Source organism: Haliotis cracherodii, unplaced genomic scaffold (assembly GCF_022045235.1).
Source record: "Haliotis cracherodii isolate W230 unplaced genomic scaffold, xgHalCrac1.p SCAF_18, whole genome shotgun sequence".
NCBI classification, from domain to species: domain Eukaryota; kingdom Metazoa; phylum Mollusca; class Gastropoda; order Lepetellida; family Haliotidae; genus Haliotis; species Haliotis cracherodii.
In genome coordinates, this window is record NW_027266273.1 from 23188154 (window position 1) to 23212062 (window position 23909).

The 23909-nt window shown below is 41.5% G+C and overlaps 1 pseudogene; it reads left to right on the top strand.

Annotated features, from left to right (window-relative positions):
* Positions 1–7330: 7330 nt before the first annotated feature.
* LOC139465560 (uncharacterized) lies at positions 7331–20995 on the top strand (annotated as a pseudogene).
* Positions 20996–23909: the final 2914 nt, after the last annotated feature.

Here is a 23909-nt window from a genome sequence, read left to right on the forward strand (position 1 = left end):
CACATCAAGCTGTCAGGCTGTAATCATGTTTGGTTGGTTTTGAACGCTGCACTCAGCAATATTCAAGCTATATGACCACGGTCTGTAAATAATCGAGCCTGGACCAGACAATCCAGTGACTGACATGAGCATCGATCTGCGCAGCTGGAATACGATGTCATGCATGAACCAAGTCAGCTAGCCTGACTACACGATCCCTTTAGTCGTCTCTTACGACAAGCATGTATTGCTGAAGACAAGATCTTCAGTGATCCGCTGTGGTACTGTGATCAAAGTAGCGTTACAACTAACTCACTCGCTTTATCATCCTGTCTGTGGCTGTTGCCATTTTGTACATTGAATGTACAAAAGAAATGTCTGAGGAGCCAAACTATACACAAAGAAAAATGTTAAGCACCCCTGGAAATAATTAATACTGAAATATCCCCATTCGCAACAACTGCAAATTTCGAGACGCATATGTCAAGAATGATGTTTTCCATCGAAATGGATAAAGTCTCCACAGTAATGATATTACTGTTCAGACGTATCTCCAACTCACACAACACGTGAAGATCTGGGTTAGAATAGGTCTTCAGCAACCATGCTTGATGTCAATGGTGACTGCTTGCTGTAAGAGGCGACTTACGGTATCGGGAGGTCAGGTCTCGCTGACTTGGTTGATGCATGTCATCGTATCCCAATATCACGTGGGTCGATGCTCATAATGTCAATCACTGCATTGTCTGGTCCAGACACGATTATTTACAGACCGCCGTCAAAAAGCTGGAATATATCTCTGAGCCCCGCGTTAAACAACAATCAAACAAACAAAGAAATCCAACTCACAAGTCAAGTCTTGGCTCTATTTCTCTCAGCTGGTGACGGTTCCCGGTCGTCACGACTTCCTTGGTCCCCCCTCAACCACAGTCCAGCTGTCTCGGACGCTGCACATGCCCCCTCTAGTCCACGGACACTACACCATCCAACGTGTACACTTCCTTACCCTTTACCATTCTTTCAGTAATCAGGAATACGCATATACATGGTAATACTTACGTGGACTACACGTGGTTACACTCACATCAGTTATTCCACATACATGGGCGTGAGTACACACTCACAATAACTATACATACACGGTTATTCCACATACATGGGCGTGAGGACACATGCAGAATAATTATACATACACAGTTATTCAACACACAGTCGAGCACACTAAGAATAACTATACATACACTTATTCAACACACAGTTGAGCACACTCAGAATAACTATACATACACTTATTCAACACACAGTTGAGCACACTCAGAATAACTATACATACACTTATTCAACACACAGTTGAGCACACTCAGAATAACTATACATACAGGGTTATTCAACACACAGTCGAGCACACTCAGAATAACTATACATACACGGTTATTCAACACACAGTCGAGCTCACTAAGAATAACTATACATACACTTATTCAACACACAGTCGAGCACACTAAGAATAACTATACATACACGGTTATTCAACACACAGTCGAGCACACTCAGAATAACTATACATACACGGTTATTCAACACACAGTCGAGCACACAAAGAATAACTATACATACACGGTTATTCAACACACAGTCGAGCACACAAAGAATAACTATACATACACGGTTATTCAACACACAGTTGAGCTCACTAAGAATAACTATACATACACTTATTCAACACACAGTCGAGCACACTAAGAATAACTATACATACACGGTTATTCAACACACAGTCGAGCACACTCAGAATAACTATACATACACGGTTATTCAACACACAGTCGAGCACACAAAGAATAACTATACATACACGGTTATTCAACACACAGTCGAGCACACTCAGAATAACTATACATACACGGTTATTCAACACACAGTTGAGCTCACTAAGAATAACTATACATACACTTATTCAACACACAGTCGAGCACACTCAGAATAACTATACATACACGGTTATTCAAGACACAGTCGAGCACACTAAGAATAACTATACATACACGGTTATTCAACACACAGTCGAGCTCACTAAGAATAACTATACATACACGGTTATTCCACACACAGTCGAGCTCACTAAGAATAACTAAACATACACTTATTCAACACACAGTCGAGCTCACTAAGAATAATTATACATACACGGTTATTCAACACACAGTCGAGCTCACTAAGAATAACTATACATACACGGTTATTCCACACACAGTCGAGCTCAGTAAGAATAACTATACATACACGGTTATTCCACACACAGTCGAGCTCACTAAGAATAACTATACATACACTTATTCAACACACAGTTGAGCTCACTAAGAATAACTATACATACACGGTTATTCAACACACAGTTGAGCTCACTAAGAATAACTATACATACACTTATTCAACACACAGTCGAGCTCACTAAGAATAACTATACATACACTTATTCAACACACAGTCGAGCTCACTAAGAATAACAATACATACACGGTTATTCAACACACAGTTGAGCTCACTAAGAATAACTATACATACACTTATTCAACACACAGTCGAGCTCACTAAGAATAACTATACATACACTTATTCAACACACAGTCGAGCACACTAAGAATAACTATACATACACGGTTATTCAACACACAGTCGAGCTCACTAAGAATAACTATACATACACGGTTTTGAGTGAGTAGGGTTTTAACGCCGCTTTTAACAGTGTCAGTATTCCAGTTATATCGCGGCGTGTCAGCTTAATGTGTGAGGAAAGCCCGAAGTGATGCAGGTCTCAGACGTTTACCACTTCGGTGAAACCCACAAGCACGGGTATGGTGCTGACAAACCTAGAAACATAATCGGGGCGAACCGGGATTCGAACCCACAATCATAGGTTTCTGGCGTCCCCAAGGGACGCAACTCTGCACAGCGAATCGCTGCGCCTTAGACGACTGGGCCACCCGAGCCCCCATTTGTCGAAGAAACGGGTCAGGAACGCAACATTTTCACAGACTCGGCGCTTAGGGTCATATTGCACTGTACGCGTTTTGGACAAATTTGCCTCTGTTTTCAGGAAGTGATGCGTGTAGCATGTGCACTAGTGCATACGTTAATCAGTGGTTGAAGCTTTAGCGTTAGCATGTTGTGTTCATGTAGACTGATTCATATAACTGGGACTATATTAATTTATCCTGATTTAAACATAATATCATCAGTTATATTTACAAAAATGTTTGAGAGCACGGAGTAGAAAAGTCACAAACAAACTTTTGACCCCCAAAATCGTTCAAATGGACAAATCGCGTTTTTGTGCATAAAAAACAATTGGACAGTGCGTAACTTCGTAAACCAATAATTAAAAAAACATGTCAGCTTTGACTAGGTTAAGTGACTCATTCTTATGAGACGTGTAAACATTACGGAACATTAGTGAGTGAGTTGGGTTAACGCCGCTTTTAACAATGTTCCAGTTATATCACGGCGTGTCAGCTTGATGTGGGAGGAAAGCGCGAAGTGATGCAGGTCTCAGACGTTTACCACTTCGATGAAACCCACCAGCACGGGTATGGTGCTGACAAACCTAGAAACATGATCGGGGTGAACCGGGATTCGAACCCACAATCATAGGTTTCTGGCGTGCCCAAGGGACGCAACTCTGCACAGCGAATCGCTGCGCCTTAGACGACTGGGCCACCCGTGCCCCCCTCACGGAACATTAGCTGAGTGAATACAGAAAAAGAGGGTCTACATGCTTACAATGTTAAGCCCAGTAGTACATTTAGGAGTCAATGGGATTCAGGCCACTTCTGATTAAGCATAGGGAAGATACAACACGATTACAAGTATTAACGAAATCTATCTGCCAAGCAAGTGCTAGTTCCAACATAGATTAGAAAATCCCCAATCAGCGCAGCGTGTGTTCCATGAAGGAAGTTCCACGAAGCCCCTGTCTGCTGAGATCCTTGTTTACTGAATAAACGTATTGACCAATGTTCAGTGATATAACTGATTACGATTTTGAAGCTACAAATGAACCTTGATGAATCCACATCACACACACTAAGAACATATACACTTGATTGGATATTAATACCATTACAGGGGCGGTCGGGTAGCCTAGTGGTTAAAGCGTTAGCTCGTCATGCCGAAGACCCGGGTTCGATTCCCGACATGGGTACAATGTGTGAAGCCCATTTCTGGTGTCCCCCGCCGTGATATTGCTGGAATATTGCTAAAAGAGGCGTAAACCCATACTCACTCACTCACTAATACCATTACACGAATGTCGATTAGCAGTTAGCGAGAGTAAGTATCTTAACGCTAAATCAGCAATATGAAACTATTCACGTATAGTACACATTATTGAAAAACAGAGTTTTCTTTCTAGAAATATCCTGGAATTGTGATATAGATGCACCCCTTGGGTGTGTTGATGACTCCAATCTGCTTTGTTATTTTGTACACAAATGGTAGATTTCGCCTAGAAGGAGATTTTAGAATTATTTTTCTCTGTTTTGGGCCAATAGATGTCCCAGAATCCTATAATCATGGGCCAAACATGTCCATGTGTGTGTCAACTTCATGTCAGGTTATGGCAAAAAAAATAATCAACAATTACACTGATGGGAGAGTTGACATTATTCCATATCACATGTCTCCTAGTCTTGTGTGTAGTATATTCGTTACACGGCAAAAAACATAACAAGTAATTTATATTTGTATTGTTTAGGATGTTATAAAATTAAACATATCCATTTGTTTTTGGAGTTATTTTTGTTTAACGCTGCACCAACAATCGTCTCTTTGGGGCGATTGCTTCCTGGGATTATGGCTCACATCTTACGGAGTAAAGTGAACATGGGGGTCCCATTATCTTCCAGATTATTCTCTTTATTGGTGAGGGGTCACAGGTGGCCCAGTCGTCTAAGGCGCCGCGATTCGCTGTGCAGAGTTGTGTACCTTTGGCATACCAGAAACCTATGATTGTGGGTTCGAATCCCGGTTTGCCCCGATAATGTTTCTAGGTTTGTCAGCACCATACCCGTGCTGGTGGGTTTCACCGAACGTCTAGGAACTGCATCACTTCGGGCTTTCCTCCCACATTAAGCTGACACGCCGTGATATAACTGGAATACTGTTAAAAGCGGCGTTAAACCCAAATCACTCTCACTGTTCATTGTGGTGTTTTTGTCCGGACCATATCTCTAGAACTGATAAGTACTCTCTCTTGAAGCTCTGCACCCACAAAAGCCAGGTTGTCGACTGATACCTTTTGCTATTTACTCTTTATTGGTGAAATATCACACATCTAAATCCCATTCACTTCCCTGAGCGTTGTAAAATGTGTATAGTGTTTGCACGTGAGCACGTGTTAATGAATCACTATCACTGATACCAGGTGTTAGCAAAACAGCGAGCTTAACCAGCCCTACCAATGGCACCCGTCACAAACACACGCAAGGCACATGAAAACACATGAGAACATATAGTACAAGTCAAAATAGGAAAATGCATCTGACATCATTTTGTCACTGAAGTTTCGACTTTCAAAATGTCCTCCACGTGCCTACCATTAACTTTTTGAAAGTTTTTACTGAGGCCTTGAATGTCCTTGAAAACACCCCAAACCCATACCATCTATGTTAGACTGCACTGATATTCACGTCAAAGTCTCCTTTCAAACTCATTCACTCATCACCTACAACAATGCGTTCGCTCCAAGCAACTTACCTCATCTCCACACATTCCGACATTACAGCTAACATACAATCCAACTCCACTCTAATGCGGTGCAGTTAAATCACATTAAAAGGTTATGCAGTGTGGTGTTGACAAGTAGTACAAAATTCCCTTTATGCACGCTTCATCTTGTATTAACACTGTTCCCGAGTATGGAGTTAATGGACTGGAGAAAGGTTGAGCTCACTCACAGAAATTGTGAAATCAAGAGCCAGTAGCTTGACTAGCTTTCTTTTCAATAAGGCAAATTATTGATTAATTGCAAACTAATACATAATTTCAAACTGTGACAGCAGACAGAGACGGATAAGGTACATAATTTGCGGTTATACATTAACAGTAGAGTTTCAAAGGATGTTCCCTGTCCACCCATAATTGATAATGAAAAAAAAAGATAATCGTGCCTCACCACGTCACCGCCTCACCACCTCACGAGGGAGGAGTCATCTCAGTCTACTGGGCGGGATCTCAGCCTGGGCTCCAATCAATCTTCAGTGATTTTGGCATAAGATTTAGTTGGGCCTCCTACACCAGAGTAGTAAGAAATGGTATTCACTTTCTACAGTGTTTAAATCACAAAACTGACAAATTCGGTGTTCTCTCACGATCCCCACTTATATTCCCGTCTCGATAAAGAGTTTGTGTGAACCACATATGAATCTTGCAAGTGCAATTCGAAATGCTTTTAGTGTCACATCGGTAAGTACGATGGTTGGGTCGTGTTGGGTCTGTGTTTTGTAACAGCAAGCGGCAATCACTCGGTTTTTTTCAGATTCAATAGACACATACTGCCATCTGTTGGCCGCCATCTCACCTGTGTAATGTAATGTAATCACTTGGGACAGGTTTCTGCCGAAAGGTCAGCAGTATGTTGTATTTTGTTTATTTGCTTTGTTTGTTTATTTGTTGTTTAACGCCGCATTCAGCAATAGTCCAGCTATATGACGGCGGTCTGTAAATAACCGAGTCTAGGCCAGACAATCCAGTGATTGACACCATGGGCATCGATACACGCAGTTGGGATCGATGACATGCATCAACCAAGTCAGGGAGCCTGACCACCTGATCCCGTTAGTCGCCTCTTACATTAATAATGAAAATTAGGATAACGTTTTAGTATTTATCACATAAACTGCTTGTACTAAGAATTATGGACTGAAAGGCCTATGTTCATGATCATCATCATCATCATCATTATTATTATTATTATTATTATTATTATTATTATTATTATTATTATTAAACATGGCTCTGAGACAGGTCCGACCCACAAAAGCGATCGTAACTCTAACTAGGTGTCAGTAACGACTGTTTACACGAAAAATAAAAAATCTCTCCTTTCACTTTTCGACAATAAAATATGTAAACGTAATTGATGTAAAACTGCATAATGAAATAAATGTAAAATTAAAAATTTGAACTATTCATGAATTCACTTTTTTTAAGAGTTTAATTTTCAATAGAATCCGTGCCAACTGTACATTGTGCCAATTCGTAACACGCGAGCAGTGTCTATTAGATCTTGCCTTGCAAAAAAGGATTGTCAGCATTATGATTCAGCATAATCAAGGGACATCACTCTGAGAGTATGTCGACCGATCGGGCTGTCGATGTGGGCAGTGAAGTGATGAAAATGTGAGTAGCCTTAGGCAAATGCACAAATAGGCACTGCAAACATGGATCTCCCTACTTCAGAGACCAAAATGCGTTCTCACTTCTGCTACTGGTTACTAAAATCATTTCGACAGAATCAGAAAGACCATCATCCCGATTGTACCACAGCACTCTATGACGAGGACCACTCGGATGAGACCAAGAGCAAATTGTCTACTTTATTGTGTTCAGGGGACAATACTGGACATCTTTATCTAATTTACTTAGCCTTACAATGAACTACCTTTTTCCAAAACTGATAATTGAACTGTGTAGGCATCAGTCCTCTTGTTGTTTCAGAAGAATGTGATACATCGAGGATTCGTGGTATTTCGAAACATGTTCTTACAAAAAAAACACTTGATTCATAGTTCTGAGTCTTTGCGTGGTAATACATTCACATTGCAGGGTCTTTGGTATACTGAAACATACACTCACTACAGTAGCATCGTTTCAGTCCGCACAAAACACGAATGAATCTTGGAATTTGAACGAACAGATCGAAACGTTCGCGATTGTTGGATCCGATGACGTCATATCAAAGACCGATAACTCATGTAGTGTTTTTGTCTTTCGGCGAACATTGATTTAGCGTTATTACATACTGGATTCACGAGCCGTTTCTTGTTACGTGCATGCCTTGTGACGTTTATTATCATACAGCATGAAAGGAACAAAGATCTAGATCTAAAAATAACTTGTTCGTTAATTTCGGGAAAGTGTTCGCATTTTAAATTCGTATTCGCATGCTAAGATAACTTCGAGAATAGACTGAGCTAAGATCTCGCTTTCACTACGGCACCTTTACGACAATCTTAGCTTCGTGAATAGACCGCCTGGTAGTCTGTTCGTACCTTAAACTGGTTCCACTGTTGGTACGCGACTCAAGCTTAGCGCGATTTAGTTTAGGTAGACAGGAACCCGGGGTGCGTTGCAAAGCGCCAATCGCTTGTAAGCGATGTACAGCGATTCGCCTCACAACAGTGCGCTAACTTTCAGCCGCTTGCAAGCGAAACAATCGCTGACTGAGGTCGCTTCGTTCTCAAACCAAAATGGCTGCTTACTTTGACAGCGGAACAAGGAATTATTGATTGGATCAACGAGAAAATGAGCAAAGGTAGCTAACACACCATCTCCCTCAGTCTGCTCCACATTGTCAAAGTAGTCATACATTTCATTAGCTCGTCACCGAGCCTCTTCTGTTATGATCTTCATAACGTCAAGGCAATCAAGCGGTAGTTGCGCCGCCATTTTGGAAGAGTGCGCAAGCGCTTCCAACTGTTGCAGACCCCGGGATGAGCGATTAATTCTTCCCCGCCCTGAAGGCGGGGAAGTATACGGGAAACGTTAAATTTGTAGCATGTATGTCGACATGTTGGTTTATTTGAAATTTCAAGCCACGCATTTACGGAAACAAAACATACAAATCATGTGCGTGGAATGTTGATGTTATTCTTTTCCAACAATAAGAGATACTTCAAAATCGTCTTTATGTAGTTAATTGATGCATCTGACCGTTTCTGGTCATTAGCTGACATTATTAAACCATTCATGTGTAATCCGATGTCCTTTTTTCCTCAAGGACTAATTTTCTGATTTTCACGGTGCATACAAAAGAAGAACTGTACTCCGGAGATCGTAAATAACAGCATGCTATAAAATATGTTCTGAATGTGCTTATTCATGAACAACGACGACATCCCAATTTAAATGTAATATGTCTGAATTCGACATTCTACATACCACACGTTTGATTGTTTGGATGCTCATGTTCACTGGAAATATTTGGAATAGTTATATTCCGTATTTTGAATTAACCCAGTCCCCCGTGTTTTTTTTCTAATAATTGCACCGCACATAGCCACATGTGAAATGTTTGGTAGCTAAGTCAAAGCAAAATCGGAGAAGTGTGTCGGCGAATTTGCATCAAGGCTGTAGTATTTTTCAACCGTTTAATGGAATTCAATGTACAGCCGTAGCTAGGGGTCACTCATATATTTTGTGTCCCATGGCTCAAATCTATTTGCGTCTGTACCGTGTTCCATTGACCTCGATAATCGGTTGGATGAAGGCACAACTCTCTACAGTCACATAGTTAACACCGAAGGCTATGAGGGGTATTTAGGTCATAATCAGTTTTATGGCCCCGTCACAGGTGCTCCAAATATTGAAGCAGGGCAAACAAATTTCATAGAATCATTTCAACAAGGAATATTGATATCCCAGTCACTTTTGGTAACTTTTGATGATGTCTCTATTGCAATTTTTACGGATTTTGATTCGTATGCATTATTTGACTCTCATCAGCGGAATGGTTTGGGTCCGACTGATCCGAATGGACAAGCAGGTTTACTTATGTTTAGTAGTATTGATGAATTGTTATGTTACATCTTAACAGTATATCAGGCGACTATGCTTGTCGTAAGGGGCGACTAACGGGATCGGGTGGTCAGGCTATGGTTGATGCATGGCATCGATCCCAATTGCGTGGATCGATGCTCATGATATTAATCACTGGATTGTCTGGTCCAGACTCGATTATTTACAGAACGCCGTCATATAGCTGGAATATTGCTGAGTGCGGCGTTAAACGACAAACCAATCAATCATCATCATATGAACTCAAACCAGTAATTGTTACAAGTAAAACACATTCCACAACAGTTACTGACACTGGATAAAAACAGTACATAGAAAAAGACCAAGTAACTCAACTCATCATGATCAAAATTACTATTCTTTGAAAGAAAGAAATACAAAAAAGAACTGACCAAAATACGTAAAACAAGAGACGAGGAATCTCCGTTATTGATTAGTCCCGGTATTGAATATTCTCCAACTACGTGATAATATTTTGAGTATGTGCATCTGTGGTTGTGACAAAAAGACCTTATCTAGTATGACTTTTTTGCCATTTGGAGCCCTTAGTATTTTCATTTACATTTTTAAAACCAAATGCCAAGTGTAAAAAGAAAGTGATCTATTATTTGAGTATGTGCATCTGCCAATGTTGTTGGCAGTTTGGATACTATTTCAAAATGTTTACATTTGTGCCAAAAACTGCTTCCATATCCTTCGATCTACTTTTTAAATAACCCCATGAATGCTTGCCGTAAGAGGCGACGAACAGGACTGGGTAGTCAGGCTCGCCGATTTGGTCGATGCATGACATCGTATTCCAATTGCGTAGTTCGATGCTCTTGGTGTCAACAGAGACCATATAATATATCTATTATATGGTCAATATGGTGTCAATCACTGGATTATCTGGTCCAGACTCACGCCGTTATATGGCTTGAATACTGTTGAGTGCGGCGTTAAACAAGAAACTATTTTTAAATAGACCTACCTTATGCACATGTATCAACTGTATTGCCCAATACTCAAAATAAATAATATTTATTTCCACAACAGCGTTGTGTTATTTGTGGTTAATATAATTATGCTCCTTCATGCCTTTCAGTAACATCATAATTATGCGTTTGTGAGGCATCCATAATTATGCGTTTGTGAGGCATTACATATGGTGGGAAACTTTGATGCTCTGCATCAATGTTTTCTTGTTTACTTTCTCTTAGCGATTCGTGGCTTGCAACGCGCCCCAGTCTATGAGAATCCGTCATAAACATCATGACGTCATAATGACGCTATTACAGAATTTGATGACGTCACAAAACTGTCGTTCAGACAATCCAAGATGGGCGAATGCAAGAATGATTTCGAAGAAATGGTGGCTCTTCTGGATGGTGGTTCTATGTACAGATCATGGCATCAGTAAAAACCATGGTAAGATGAGTACTATTAAATAATTAAAAATTCGGGGAATTGTACCAAGTTGCGGTTATGTTGTTGTAGGTTTTAACATCTTTACACAATGTCTTTGTTGTGTTTTAGAATGGCAGTAATTTCAACCGTGTGTGAGTGTAATGATAATAACCAATCTTACCAGGGCAACAAAATTGGCGGTTTGTTGTATTTTAATCCATCCTTATCTGTCCAGATATCTTTGGAAGTTGCACGTATTATCTGGTATGCTTGCATATATCTGGATACCATTTCTTTTCAATTTGGGTGTAAAAGTACAATTACGAAGATTTGTATGCAACAGTAATTAACCTGTGATAACGTTTATTAAAGGTACGAGGAGAAAGGGGGTAGCCTTGTGGTTAAAGCGTTCGCTCTTCACGCCGAAGATCGTTGTTCGATTCCCCACATGGTTCTACTGTGTAAAAGGTTTACCACAACAGCCCCCCCCCCCCCCCCCCCCCCTCCCTCCCTCCTCTCCCCCACCCAGCACCGTGACGTTCCTGAAATATTGCTAAAGGCAACTCACAAACTACCTACTGAGAGTAGGAAGAGTGTATTTTAGTTTGTTATACTAACTTTATTAACGAATCGTATGTCAAACGTACTTTAACAAAATACTTTTAAACAAACGTCCAGGTAGGTATGATCAACAGGGTTCTGGGCTGTGTGTGATACAATTATCATCTGCAACTCTTCCAGTACACCTCGGTTGCTTTCGTCTATCAAAGTTCGGCCTCCTCAAGGCCGTTATCCAACGTCCCAATAGAGAAAGCGAGAAAAGAGAAAGCGACCCTGTTTGGTGTGTGAACAACTGCAGACAGCATAGCTATACGTTCGCTGCGATCGAGGTATGTCATTCAGCGGCACAAACACGTCAGATAAAAACACGTTTGAAAATGAAAACACGTAAAAGAAATATGTTTATACAGGAAGATTTATAATTTGATCTTATTGAATGTGCATTGCATTTTAATAATGTTCTCGTTTCGCCATTCTGAAACAGTGTGAAAACAACGATTATTAATTATCATAGTTTGTTATTATTATTTTAATCCCCTTTTCTCTTTTTCAAAAGAAAGTTCATCGAGCAGTGGGAATGTGAATATTGGGTTTTTTAAAATTTGAATTAAATAAGAGATGGGCAGTAGTTTAAGGCGCCGCCACTCGCTGTTACTTCTCATTTGCGTGTCAGAAACACTGTGATATTGTTAGAAACCTTATGAGCGTTTCAGAAACACCATGATAGTATCAGAAATATTATGAGCTTGTCAGAAACCCAACGATCGTGGGTTCAATTTCCTGTTTGCCCTGATTATGTTTCCTGATTTGTCAGCACCATACACTTTCTCGTGGGTTTCACTAAAGTGGCAAACGTCTAAAGGCTTTCCTTCTACATCAAGCTTACACATCGTAATGGTCGTGAAATTCTGTTGAAAGCGGCGTGAAACCCAACTCACTCACTAATTAAATACAAATATCGTTCCAGGTGTATTCTCAGATGTGCGGATGTGACAACTGGTTGAAAGACTCCACCCGTGTTCCTCTCCAGAATTGCCTCAGTCCTTGCAATGCAAAAGGGCAGTGTGGAAAACCAGATCGAGTAATGTTATATGTTTTAGGTATGCTTCAAATGGTTGTAATAACTTTATGACTTGAGTTTTAAGTCGGTTTTGCTTCCTGTAGCACGCTACGTAGGCAGGTTCCCATCTTAACCATCCTAGAATGTGTAAATTACACAAAGGTACAATTAGGATTTTCTAGACGTCTGGTAATTATGGTTGTCAGGAATCCCAAGATCGCATGGTTGTCAGATGGTGCATGTTTGATATTGTATTATGTATCCTAGATGTACTATGGGCAAGGAAAACAGTTGCATAAAGTTAACTTCCGATACTTACTTTCTTATGTGCGGAGTGAGATCCAGAACATATGCATCATAATTTTAAGGGCAGGTGTTATAAATACAAAAATAGTTCCGTGGGGGAATTTCATTATAAAGCTATTAAAACGTGTTGTGAATGCCTTGTTGGTTTTAGAAAATAACCGCAAGTTGACTAAACATCACACATGACAGAGGTTGGGAATCGAACCGGACACTGCACAGATCACAGAGCATGGCCACTGTCTCCGACACTGGCGATATGTTCGGTAGAGTTGTGTCCCTTAGACCAGACCATTGGTTTTTCCTTTCACGAACTTTGTTGGCAGATCAAGTCCAGTTGTTTGTTTTGTGTTTTTATTTGTTACATGGTATTAATTTGAAAAAAATAATAATAATTGTGGAAATGATTTTTGAATGGCTGTATTTAATGTCATAACGATTTTGTCCGTAGATGCCCCTCCGACCCATTCCGGCCCGACGGGAAACTCAGATAAGAAAGGTAATAAGTATCACCGAACTTCCGCTCTCCGGCTTTAATGCCACACCCCGGCGCAGTTGGTGACATAACAAAACACCACTGTCACAGGCTAATTTGCATATCACTTGACGGGACTTTTCTCTTGTTTGAAAACAAACGCGCTTTTTCAGAAATCAGAATAGAACGGACTAAAGTACTGTCGGAAATACTGGAAAACTGCCTTTTGCCTGTTGAAAAAGGATATAATTTTTCACAGACTGTTGTTATTAAAATATCGAGTAATTTCCGATCGCCCTACCTGTGGTTTGAAGTATTTCAGCCACAAGGAGTCCTATCGACAAGTTTACAGGAGACAAATAATTTAATTTATTTAAGTCCATTGGTGGCAATTTGAAACGGGCTATAGAAATATGCGCACGTGACTCCGTTATAATGATAATAATGTAGTCTTCATAAAACATCTGTGAAAATTCTAGATGTGCATCTTCTAAAATGACAAAATGACGATGCGTTTGCTTTGTTAACATTGCTCCCATGAAGCATGTTACGTTACACTTGCATAGCCATAACCATGATTCACGATATGGAGTCTGTGCTGGGAAATGTATACAAGTTCTTTGCACTTTAGAGATATAGAGGGAAACCATTTATTAATTTAGATAGGTGAATTACCGAACTGCCCAAGCTATTGGGTTTTCAATTCATACCATCAAGTCTACGGTATGATTAATATAACAAAACAGGTATAGGAGTGGTCTCAAAAACAAAACTGGGACGTAGAAGGATATAGGACAGGAATTATAGATACAATTAATGTTAACTGCACGAACTATTGCTCTCCAAGAGATGGTATTTCGATACACTGCGCGTGTCGATGAACGAGCACTTTTCAGGAGAAAATATTCCATCCTGTCTATGAGGTCACATTATCTCCGAACTATTCATAACTATCACAGTGAGGGCAACCAGATTTACCTTGATGAATCATTCCACTGACTACATCTGGCTATCGGCATATATCAGGTAAAGGTAATCGTGTCATTGTTTTGCACGCTGCATCCGCTGATATGGGGCTTATTGATGGATGTGTGTTAGTTTTCGAGGCGAAAAAGAAAACTGGTGATTTTCATAAGGAAATTATAGGAGGTGATGTGTTCATAGATTGGTTGGAACTACGGCTATTGCCCATTTTAAACAACGTCATTGTCATTTGTCATGGATAACGCCAGTTAATATAGCGTCCGGGAATCAGATTCTGTCGTTCAAACCATCAGTAGTCTGAAGGCGACCATACAGGACATCAACTTCAGACCATATAACACGAAAGTTCAACTCATGGAGAAAATTCGGCTGAATAAGAACAGGACATATGTGTTGGCGGCACAACACGGTTACGTTGCGCTACATACGCCAGTCAGACATTGTGAGATTAACCCTGCTCTGCCCATCTTGGCTAAGTGTAAAGGGTTCGTGGCAAGACATATTACAACATTCAAAAGTACAGATTCATATACGTCATCAGCGGAGATAAATGCTACCTCAAGAAATCATCTGTAGAACAACAAATGCCTCTGGATTCCAAAACCGCAACCTACTCATCCCATTTCATAGCTCTAAACTATTCCATCATGTTTCCAAGCAAATATAATGCAGTACATATCCTAAATTACTACCCCATCAACGCACATGTCAATTAAGTACAATAACAGCAATATTTTGAGACCACCCCCGTGGGAGAATGCACGGGACTGTGTGAGGTCATCACCTCGGGACAGGTGATAGGTAAATACCTTAGGTTATAGGCCATTTCATACATGCATGACAACACACGAATATTTTCTAAGTTGATCATCAGTTTACCTGTAAAAGTACATTTAAGCGTAATCACAGTGTCAGTTCGGACAGGCTAGATTAGAGCAATTTTCGTTATTTTGATACATGCCCTTTTAATAGTCCTATGACTCGTATCTATTAAATGAAGCCAGAAAAGCAGTTTTCTAGCATTCCAGACAGTACTTTAATGCAAATATTTTGGGGTGCTTTACATATTGTTTTGCATAATTATATAGATAAGCTACTACAACTGCGACAGTGAGTTGCAGGACAATACATATTTACGCATCAAAGTGACCGTATCGCTGGCTCTCCGTTAGGGCTTCGATGACAGCACGCGGAGCCGTACACCCAATGTAAACATAGGATAACTACGCAAATGGAAATAGTTTTCACGATTTAGGATATTTTCTCAATGAAAGTTAATCATTCTATGACATATGTTTATCTATATAAGTAGACTTGTCAAAATTAAACAGATGGAAAACATATGCAATATTTTGAATGGACTGTGTGAGATGTGACGATTCGTCACATGGCGCTGGCCTGTGGCAGAGGGACTATGCTGGTCGCATGGAACTCTGGGTAGGAGAGTGTTTAATGACCAGACAACAGAGCAGGTCTGAGCCCAAGAAGTCACATTAACGGCGATTTACATACACAGGAGCAGTGATCAGAGATTTGAACTTGTTTATATCACATCTTCAAAATGCGAAGCGAAACAATTTTTTTAAAGATATTATTTCTACTTGAACAATATATTTTGTTAAAAAAAACTGGCCATTGATAAGAATATCGAATAGTGCGTCCCTTACGAATTATTTATCAAGGTGTAATTCGTTATGCACGAAGTTTTTCCTTGTGATTTAGCGCCTGGAGTCGGTACTGGCGTCCATCGGGGTAAGGAGGCCTGGGACCAAAGCTACGACCAGCTTCTTATCCTGGGAGGCGGGGTGGGGGCAGCCGTGGCACTGTTGGCGATCCTGGTACACTGCGCTCGTGTGTCCAGAATGAGGTGAGCTTGTGATGATTATGATGATGATAATGATGATGGTGATGCGACCGTGGGTCCAGAATGAGGTGAGCTTGTGATGATGAGGAGGAGTATTCCAGTGAAGGTAGGTCTATGAAACGTCAATGTTGCAAAACAATTAAGGGTCAAGATGAAAGTGACAATTTGATTTTATGCGCTTTGAGCACACTTAGGCTATAAAAGAGGCCATATTGTATATCATTTATTTTCTCTTGGCAAATATTGATATCCCAATAATAAATGTGTTGGAATATCAAAAAGGAGAAATGATGATAATGTTTGCAAGATCATTTTTTTTCCTAAATGGAAGGCTCAGCCGTGTGGCCTATTTGGTGCCCTGTAAGGCAAGGTAGTTAATCACTAGCTTACTCCTAGAAACAATTCCCTTCTCTGTCGTGTGCGACATTACGCTGCAGAAGCTGGTGTTCTAATGCACCAGGGTACATACCTGCTCATAAAGGATTAACCACCTCCGTGGTCTAGTGGTAGAGCGTCCGCCCGTAGAGCAGAAGGTCCGGGGTTCGATCCACGGCCGCGTCATACCAAAAGACGTTAAAAGATGGTACTTGATGTTACCCTGTCTGGCGCTCGGCATTAAGGGGCTAAAACAAGGACTGGTCGGATCGGAGTCAGTATACTGTGTCTGAGTGGGGTATTCATGTTAAACTGCGGCATGGTATCTCAGTGAGCTAGCACTATAAATCGGCATCAGTCCGGACTAGTACAAGCAGCCACACAAACATACACACGTACATGCACGTCGCTATATAAGTGCAATAATCTTGAACGCGACGTTAAACCCAATTTCACCTCACCTCATAAAGGATTAGTATAGGTTACGGTCAGTGAGCCAACTGGACAACTACAGACTTTCTAGTGGGCACATGTAGTATATAATACAAAATAAACATTTGAGAAATAGGAATATAAATGATATGTTAAGCCGAAACCAAGAAAATGAACACTATGTTGACGATGATGTGCGAGTTGTCTCCCCTATGCCCCTTATGGCTTACATTAACACAACTGGCAAGGAAGTCGTGCAACTATCCTCCAAACCATGCAATCGCAATGTCAGGCGATTAGTGGCGTAGGAAATGGCGACATGCCGTGCCAGTGGAGATACTGCCCTCACATAGACAGCGAAAGACGGGTATCCAGCTTACCGTAACGCCCGCGTCAACCCAATTATTCAAGGGGTTATGCAATTGTGATGTTAGGAACGTGTTAGCGGTCGATACCGTGGAGGTGTGCGACGGCTGTGTTGTCGACATGTGCGAGGATGAAGATGAGAATGCGGACAAAGTTATCAATGAAAATCAATATATACTGCTGTTGAATTTTTGCTCAGTTATTTTTCGCTATAAATATTGCATAATGTGTTTCAAGTGTTTCCTCACTATAGCAGCGCATGCTCCCTGTCTATGAGAAGGACAACAATCTCTCCTAAGATATAAAGCGTCCCACATACCTCATGACCCGTTTTACTCATCGGTAGATGAAGTCAGTGAGTTTTGTAGGTTGTCTTCTTTTCACCCCTATCTTTTCCATAGTTTAACGTATTTTGGTATGACGCAACCGGGAATCGAACCACCGATCTTCCTCTCTCCGGGCAGCCGCTCTATCTACTAGACCACTAGACCACAATATGTAAAACCACATGATCCATAACCATATATATCTATATAAGAGGTGAGGTGAGGTGAAATTGGGTTTAACGTCGCGTACAAGATTATTGCACTTATTTAGCGACGTGCATGCACGTGTGTGTGTGGCTGCTTGTACTAGTCCGGACTGATGCCGATTTATAGTGCTAGCTCACTGAGATACCATGCCGCAGTTTAACATGAATACCCCACTCAGACACAGTTTACTGACTCCGAGCCGACCAGTCCTTGTTTTAGCCTCTTAATGCCGAGGGCCAGACAGGGTAACAACAAGTACCATCTTTTAACGTCTTTTGGTATGACGCGGCCGTGGATCGAACCCCGGACCTTCCGCTCTCCGGGCAGACGCTCTACAACAAGACCACGGAGGCGGCATATCTATATAAGATAGCTACGCGATAAATCGCTATGAAGAACGAGAGAGTTGGAGAGTTGGAGAGTTGTGACGATCGATATTGGGAGAAAAGGGACAGATAATCGACGTGAAGATTGTGAGAATATGCGGGAAATGTAATACCCCTTTTAAAAAAATGGACTTGACTGACATTGCCGAGGTCGCATTCTATACAGGGTGTCGTCATTATAAATATACGGGTACATTTTATCATCATCCTTAAAGAGGCTGTACATAATGTTGATGTGCCATATAAGACATAAACGACTCGTGCTCGTTGTTTATCCTTATGTTATAGGTAAAATGGATAGAATTTTCATTAAACCGCCCGCATGTTATCAGAAATCAGCGGGCCACTGTAACTTGATGATGCCCTCATATTGCTTAACGACGGGCCATTATCAAGCCCGTTGTTAGGTGACGTCATAGGATAGGGAACGTCACGCTCAATAGTGACGTCATATGGTAGGGAAAGTGACGTCACGTATTATAGTGACGTCATCTGGTTTGTTCTATGACGTTTCCATATTTGTAAAATAGGGTCAGTGACATTCGTGTTTATTGCAGTAAATGTTTCAAAACCGATGTTATTGTTTCTTTTTATTTGAAAACAAATCCCATCCAATTTTAGCTATAATATAAGGGTAACGCTCTTTTTCAGGCCATTATCATTTGCAGAAGCCCGAGGTCTTCCATTAACGGCCCGACGAAGGAGGCATTATTAACTCGGGCTTCTGCAAATGATAATGCCCTATATATATCTTAAAAGCTTCTACGTGTTATAAGCATCCTCAGAGAGGATGATTATTTCTGTAAAAAGTGAAAAGTTTAATTTTGATGTGTGTATTTTCTGAAAAAAATATTATTTTCTTCATGTATTGAACTTAGAATATATTTTTTTTCTTCAGCAATTGTGCTACCTATAACTACTTTGTGGATTCTTTTCTAATTAATGGTACCATTTTTTTACCAATGGGAAGGGTGCAGTGTAGAGTTTGATTTCGATAAGTGGATTTTGTGAGAACTATTTTGTTGTTTCTTGTTTTAAACTTAGAAATATGCTGAAGTCGAGGTCGGGGGTATTAGCCCTGCTCATTTTTTGGGTCATGTTATTAGTATGCTATGACCACAGTCAGTTAGCCAGTGAGTATATAATGTATGTTGTGAGTGAGTGAGTATTGTTTAACGCAGCTTTTAGCAATATTCTAGCAATATCACGGCGGGGGACCAGAAATGGGCTTCACACATTGTACCCTTGTCGGGAATAGAGCCCGGGTCTACGGCGCGACGAGCGAGCGCTTTAACCACTAGGATACCCGACCGCCCCGTATGTTGTAAGAGATTGCAGTCAGATGAATGTTCCTCAATCCGCACCTCATCCTGTACTTCCAGGTCTCGTCTCCTCAACGTCTACATCACCCAGCTGAAACGAGGCGAGACTGATGCGACCACGCCTCCCGGCACTTTCGCAATTAGCAATCAACTCTGCCTCGACTTCTTCTGTTGTTGCAGTGGCAGAAAACAGGACGACCTTGAATACGATGAACTTGTGAATGACCTTGACATTGAACCCGCTCTCAAAAGATCTTTTAATGCAAAGATCAGTCAGTATTTAAACAAATGTAAGTTTGATTTTGCAGAAGGTAATAATCAAGTTTTATTTCCTCAATAAACGAGGATTTATACAATAGGTATGTACAGAGATTCACGAGGTCCGTGGGAAGAGTAGAATAGGTCCCCAGTACCCCTAGCTTGTCGTAGAAACCGAGAGATGCCCGGGGGGGTTGGCTTCTGACTTGACACCTCTTGTACCCATGTTGAGAAATCGAACCCAGTTCTTTGGGCGTGATGGCCGGTCGTTTACCTACTGACCTACTGATGATGAATAGGCGAAAACATCACATGTCCTTTGTTTTTAAAGAAAAACTCTATGCAAATATTCGTATGTAATACATGATGTGTTGTAGGTGTGGCTGAGAAAGAGGCGAGCAGGGAAGCGTTACGAAAAGTATTAAGGACGATGTCTAAGAAAAGTGCCATCACCAAAGCAAGGAGTTTAACGGAACCGCGTGTCAAGTCACGGAGACAGAGGCAACAATCGGACTCTGCTGCCGACCTGTCTGATCTGTCCAATGTGTCTCTCCGAGGCGCGACAAGCTGCCCTTCCCGAGTGGGAGGTCGCGACCAAAATTCCTCAGCGTCCCCCATCGAGAAGACCTTTCCAAGCCATTCCTCGAGCAGGACAATGTACACGAGAAGAAGCCCACGACACGGCTCACGACACACCGACGGCGGACGTGGTCATGGCGTCGCCGCAGACGATGATACAGTGACCAGTTCTCCTATTCGTCTACTTCCGGTGCCATGTAGGCCGAGGAACTCCTCGCAAAATAGTTCCGAAAACACATACCCCGAGGGAGGAAGGAAGACGCGGCGTCCGCGCCACTCGCGTCTCGTATGGCTGAAGGGCGTTGAGGAAAATACCAGCGACTCCCAGTCGGATTGACCATACAGTGTCACCACCCGAAAGGCACATGGATTTGACGGGAAAGTTGAATTTCTCTAGTATTTTGCTGATCTGATCTCTGATTAAACTACAGAATGATGCTGTTATGTACGCTTGTGTTTGCGTTATACGAAATTTAATATGTAAACTGACTGCACCGACCTTGTTGGTTGACATTGATCAAAATAGAAAGTGTTCAATTCCCAAAAATCAATTCAGCAATACCTATGATAGCGCTTCCATCCACTTGCATCCTCAACCGTTGGCACAACACTGCGGAATCAGATTGGCTGATCGCGGCACAACAGATCGACTGCACAGCAGACTGGCATTGCGCGTCTTCCCCAGGCAAGGGTGTTAACTGACTGTAAAAGTCCAGTTTCCATCCTTGCCGAACTAGGCTGAAATTCTGGAGTTACATTTTGGCTGAACTAATGAGTATATGCATAGTCCAATCAAACTCTCGTAAACAACATGGATTTCAAAGTGCATATTTCGGTCGACTGCAGGTCGACCAAATATCTTCCAAATTCATTTTTTTCATCAATGTGCTGAAATTATTTGATGCACTTCGGGAGGTAAGACGCGTTTTATAACAAAGATATTAATTATCGATCAGATCGTCTTGTTTCGGAGCCGCCGTTTTGTTTGAAGCAAATGCTAGTGATATGAGAGGTGGAATCTGATTGGTCAATAGGATGGACAAAGAAGGGACATAACTCGTAATAGACACTGGTTCGCTACGATCGAGCCACGAGATTCCAACGTAGTTCGGCAAGGGCGAAAACTGGACTTTTGTAGGCAGATGGACATGGCGACGTGGTCTTTCTTGGCATCAGCGTACAATTAGAAGGGTCATTTATCCTCGCATGTCTCCGAAATCTTGTTCAATTATATATCAGATATTCAAGGCTTGCACCTGTCGTTAAGCTTACTTGACAATAAGATAGCTCCAGCGACACATTCTGTACCCCGAGAACGAGTCATGTATATGTTGTGCCCGATATGTGATAACTTGTGGTGTGCTACATTAACCGTCATGTATCTTTTTTTTGTCACCACATGCCTGCACACGATCAGTCATTTGGTTTGTTTCTTCCTCTATACACAACTCCGCGATGATGTGTGTGTGTTGTGAGAGAATATGTGGTTAAATGTCTAGGCCACTACCAAATGCTTGTCGCAGGTACTAGTCGCTTAGTCCAACGTCACTTTGAAGCAGACGTCAATCATTTCTTGTCATTTGTTTGCGCGGCCATAGTCTTTGATGTGTCGTCTGCCCTCGTGTGATAACCCGGATGTATCATAATCTCAAGAGCTGCTAAAAACATGTCGAAGAGATAATGATGAAGGGGGGTGGATAATGTTCTACAAGTCTCGTTCAAGTCACGTATCGACGAGACATCACTGGTGAACGGATCGGTTGGGGTGGCCCCGGGTCACGCGAGGCCAGGATTGGTGTTTCTATTGGTGAAAACATGATAATAACTACTAACTTCAATATGTTGAACCTTATCACCCCGTAGAGGAAGTGCAATGAGGCCGTATCGTTGTCATGGCGACTACAGTTGTTTACGGAATTGTGTTTGTGCGTGTCGCGAATGTCAGATAGATCGGGCGGTGTCCTCGCAGGGCTAGACAGTCGCAAGTCATCATGGTTCAGTGTAAGAATTCAAATTAATCCTGCTCATGAGAGCACCTCAGGAATGGAGCTGGGTTTTGGTCTGGCGGATAATAGCCTGCTTCGACTGAAACAAAATAAAAATGGTGTCCGGGATCTAGCGTTGTGGACAGTCACCACTCAACGCATACTCACATATACGCATGTAAGCACGCACGCACGCACGCACGCACGCACGCACGCACGCACCCACTCGCATGGAAATTTATTTATTAAACAAAGATACACAGCTTCATTTGTCGCAATGGATCGAGACGTCAGTTTCGGTGACGTTCATTGCGTGTCATCGTACCCAACGGGCGTGGTAACTTTCGGGGCAGAATATAGCAACCCATTCTTGCCGTAAAAAGGCGACTATGTCATGGCTTCCCAATTGCGTGGATCGATGCTCATGATATCAATCTCTGGATTGTCTGGTTCAGACTCGATTATTTACAGACCGCCGTCATATAGCTGGAATATTGCTGAGTGCGGCGTTACACAACAAACAAACATCACTAGCACTGACTTTTCCTTTTGGCCAAAATCACGCATTCTCGCACTTTTGGCATGTTTAGCCCGTTTCCACAGATCGAGAATGCAATTGGGATCGATGACATTCTTCAACCAAGTCTACGAGCCTGACCACCCGATCCCCTCAGTCGTCTCTTACGACAAGCATAGTCGCCTTTTACGGCAAGCATGGGTTGCTGAAGACCTATTGTACCCCGGATCCTCACGTGTCTATTTTCATCATTATATGCTGCACGAGACAAATGGTGTGTCTCGACGTCACATGTGATGCCCACAGCGGTCCACACAACATACCAGTATGTTCGTTAATGCATCGAATCAGTCTAAAATCTCTTGAATATGAGTAAGTCTTCACGTATTAACCAACATGTATGTTATTCGCGTTTCTTTTGGCGGTGAGTATATATCACAATATTGATCCCCTAATTCCCTTCGCAAAGTAAAGGGTTTACAAGAACAGGGCTAAGTCCATGCGACGTTTTCGTTTCATCCAGAATAATTGTTTTGGAGGCTCATCAATTAAGTTTTGAAAAAAAGGAATACTTGAAATTGTTTGAAAATCACAGTATTATTTTTAACAGATAACAACTGTGGGAAAATGCAATTGTTGCCATTTAACAACAATATGAACCCCAGGTTTTATATTCATAACTGCATTTCTTACCCGCCCTGACATACGTGCGAATCCTAACAACTAGGAATATGTGGAACACTTGCATT